The sequence below is a fragment of the Anarrhichthys ocellatus genome, unplaced genomic scaffold (genome assembly GCF_004355925.1).
Source record: "Anarrhichthys ocellatus isolate YVR2014 unplaced genomic scaffold, GSC_Weel_1.0 scaffold26, whole genome shotgun sequence".
Lineage (NCBI taxonomy): Eukaryota > Metazoa > Chordata > Actinopteri > Perciformes > Anarhichadidae > Anarrhichthys > Anarrhichthys ocellatus.
The window spans coordinates 3,144,246-3,148,507 of NW_022280056.1; positions in this window are offsets into that span (position 1 = coordinate 3,144,246).

Here is a 4,262-nt window from a genome sequence, read left to right on the forward strand (position 1 = left end):
CACACACACACAAGAAACCAGTAAAACTGCTCAACAATTTCATTGCAATTCCACAGAACTGTTAAGACATGGAGTGAGGTCGTATTGTTAAGTCTTTCAAGGTTATTGCGATCAAATAAAAAAAAGTTTGAAAAAGTAAAAATTATTCCTGCGGAAAAATAATGAATTAAAGTCATTAAGGATTTTGCTTATTTCATAAGAATTGAACACATTTTTGTACTTCCTAAATTGACTTAATTTTGTAATTAAGGTATTAAAATAAAATTATAACAAAGAATTTTGCTTAAATTATGAGCGTTTTGCTTGATTTTGTAATTCACGAAATAACCTTTTTAATTAAGATTTTGCATATTTTTATCACTAAAGATTATGCTTAACAATAATATTGTAATTATGGTGTTGCTTATTTCACAAGTGTATTTAATTTTCTAAATGTGGACTTTTAATTTATTTTATGATGGTTCAGCAAAATTTTGTCCATAAGGATTTTTCTCATTTCATAAGAACTATAAAAGTATTTTGATTACCTTTGGCCAAAAGGGATTTTGATACAAAATATCCTCCTAACTAATCAAACAATCTGAATAAAATACGAACGAATCAGTAAAACTAAACAGACATGCTTGTATTGCACAGATACATGTAGTACTAGTACTACTTTAACAAAGTACTTTGAGGGTTGTTGAACTTGGGTCCAGTCGGATCATTTTGGACGTGGAAAAGACAACAACATGTGACCCTTTAACAACCAAAACCAAACCTGATGCATGTCATTCGGAGGACTTTAAACTCACTGTGTTCAAATATCTGCAAATGATCAGTTTTCATGTGGCCCACACAGAGAGAATCTCATCATTTTAAGAATTTTACAATATGTGCTCTTTATTTATATTGTTCCCAACTTTCACAATCTATTTCTTTCTATTGAAACAAGATATTTGAAGACGTCACATTGCACATTTTTAAGTGTCCTCAGCTGCTTTTATGTCTTTCACAAAACCATCTCAACTCAAGGGCCGAGCTTGTTCTGGAGCTTTCAGCAGTACCTCACCATCTTCATCAGCAGATGGAGTTTTCTTAGTTGTTCAAACTTGAGCACTTTAAGGACTTTTGGACCATGTTGGTTTAAAAGTTGGAATTGGAACTTCTTCCATCTCGGGTTTTCTTTAAACGCACCAACGTTGGTTCACCTCCTTTCAGCAACCCGAGTCACACGGACGTTCAAGATGAGCCAGTCCTGATCAGAATGGATCCCAATGCATGCGACTGAAGCCTGACCCGCTCTGACGTCATGAACACGAGGTCAACGATGACCTCACGAGATCGAGGCGCCGCAGTTGCTCTCCACCGACTGCATGACTCAATGCATGATGGGAAACACCTGGCTGTCACCAGATCAAAGAGCTGATTGGCTCTTAGATTTGATAAACAACACGTTTTGTAGAAAATCTTATTTTTTTGTGTAATTGAAATATTCAACGCTAGATTGTTGGCTATTAGTCTCATTTTGTGTTATGAAGGTTTAATCTAAAAACATATCTTGTGTCATTGATAATGACAATAATAATAAAGCTTATTTATAGAAAACATATCAAAACAAGCAGTAAAGTGTTTCACAGGCAGATAGACACCAATGATAGAATACAAAACAGATACACGTATTTTTTCAGATAACTATATTTTCATAAAGACATGAATAAATTCTTTCTTTGAAGGCAGCTGAAAACTGTCAGACTTGACCTCACTTTTTTGTCAACGCCCCCTGCTGCCGCCTGCTCTCGACCACTTCTCAAACGAGCCTGTTTATAGAGCCTTGGTGACATCATCGCCGCGTCACAGGGACTTCCTGTGGCCTCATCCAATGAGGCACCAGTGTTTGATTTGACCCAAATCTCACACATATGTGTGATTTTAACGCCTGATGGAGGATAGTGTGATAACAACCAAACCAGGCTGTTCTTTTTCCAGAGGAGCTCACTGTAAGTGTCTCTGAAGCTTAATTTAGAGGTAATCTTGTATTGGACTGCATGAAACCTAAACATCTTAAACTATTAACTCAATGACCTTCAGCATTCAGAACAAATCTTTTTCATAAATTCCTGTTTTATTTTTAGAGCACATGAAGGTAAAACGTCACTGTCTGGCACAGCACTAAAAAATAATCTGATGTGGGATTCCTGCTGGGAAATGCTCAGTGTCTTTTTATGGGCTATTAGCATAAGGGGCCATTTTCTCTTATTGGGCCAATGGAGCTGAAGAAAGCAATTACTACAGTACCATACTGCTCGATGGGGGGGGGGGGGGGGGGTTCAAAAACAGAAAAATGTGGTGGAGGGAAAAAATGGCTAAGAGGATCAGCAGAGAGAGCCAGGGTGAAAAGGGGAAACGAGGAAAAATGAAAGGTGGGCGATGGTCACAGTATCTCTGTGCAGCAGAAGAGATGAGCGGGAGGAAAGATTGAGCGACAAAACGTCACATATAAAGGCAGTTAAGAGGAACAAAAGCAGAGTGGCAGCCAATCCCAGCGTGGCCGAGACTCTCCCGTAATCCCGTCATCCGCTCTAATCTCTATGACGATGACGCGGAGCTCCATCGGTGATGTCGCAGTCATGAATATTCAGCAGATGAATCTGAGCTCTCCGATGAATCCTTCCGTCTCACATCTCACACTCTATATGGTGTTGCTGTGACAAGGAAATCAGAAACAAATTGGGCTCGACACGCGCACACACAAATGCAAAATGCGAGGAGAGGTAAAATCGGTCCAAGTATCGAAACACATACATTCTTGTCCTTTTGATGTGGAAGTGTGATTCATCTTTACAGAAAGTTAAGTTTAGGAAACAAAACCACTTTGTTAGGTTTAGGACAAGAACGTGGTCGACGTTAAAGGAACAGTGTGAAACATTTAAGGGGGATAAATTGGCAGAAATGGAATATATTATATAAATATAAGATACATTTATATCTACATAGGGGGCAGGTCCTCTTCCAGGGAGTCCGCCATCTTGCATCGCCATGTTGTTTCTACAGCAGCCCTGAATGGACAAACTGCCTCTAGTTTGTGTTTGTACATTACTTCAAGGTAGGGATGGCTACCGAAACTCTGGGTTAAACGTTATTGAAGATCGGCGTATTGCAGGTGCTTTTAATTAGTACATATTTATGTTTTGGTGTAATTTAACAGCTCGTTGCAGAGTGCATCTCTGCTCTCTCTCTGCTGGGCGGAGCGCCTCCAACTACACACACACACACATAGACACACGCACATACACACCAGCGATCAAAGAGGCCGCGGTGGAAAGTGAGAAGGCAAGAGAGAGAAATCCCACACACTGTTCCTTTAACTTCACTAAATAACGACTCACATGACTAATTGACCAGCGACTAACGGCACTAACAACTGACGTGACAAAAATCTTTGAATTGGAATCATTTCAGAGGCAAGAGGAGGTACGACTGGGCAAAGATTTTAAAAAATAAGTCTGAATGTGTTTACAAATTCAGGTTTCTTTTCTGACCTGGATGATCATCTTGCAACATCTTGCGACCACTTCAGGTGGTCACCACTGCTTTAGACGCCCACTGAAGGTTGTGCGAGCCGGTGGTGAGTCGTACGAACAAAGTCTCACGGTAGTCTGTGAAAAAGTCACGATATGCAATCTATTGTTTTTCGTGTACAGGGACACAAATAGTTTTTCTTCTTGTCACTCAGAACAACTATTTTTTCGGGACGACATGTTAAAAACCAAACTTAGGTGTAGGCAACAAAACCACCTAGGTTTAGGACAAACATCATGGCTGAGCTTAGAATAACTACATACAGTTAAGTTTAAGCAACTAAACCACAAAAACTGCCACGAACAGTTTGGATCGGTTCAGGCCACAAAACTACAACAATAAAACCACCACACCGGTCTTCTGGTTGTTGGGCCCATCCACCTCTCCTGCTGCCCACCAACAGTTGTCTTTTTGCATTTAATTTGTGTGTCCACCACAAATAACGCTCCTAATTGACTTTCATTGGCGTTATTTTCGTCCTCAGCGACACAAGAAAAAACAGATAATTCGTGTCCCCGTACACGAACCAAAAGATTGCATTTTCGTGACTATTTCAAGAACTGCCACGATACTGAGCTGGTTGCACCGATCACCCATGACTCCTCAAAGTCAATGGATCGATTGGCTCCTGCAACGCTCTCTGGGAACAGATGGGGGCCGACCTGATGTGACTTTGGATTTGAACACTGTACATGAATGTT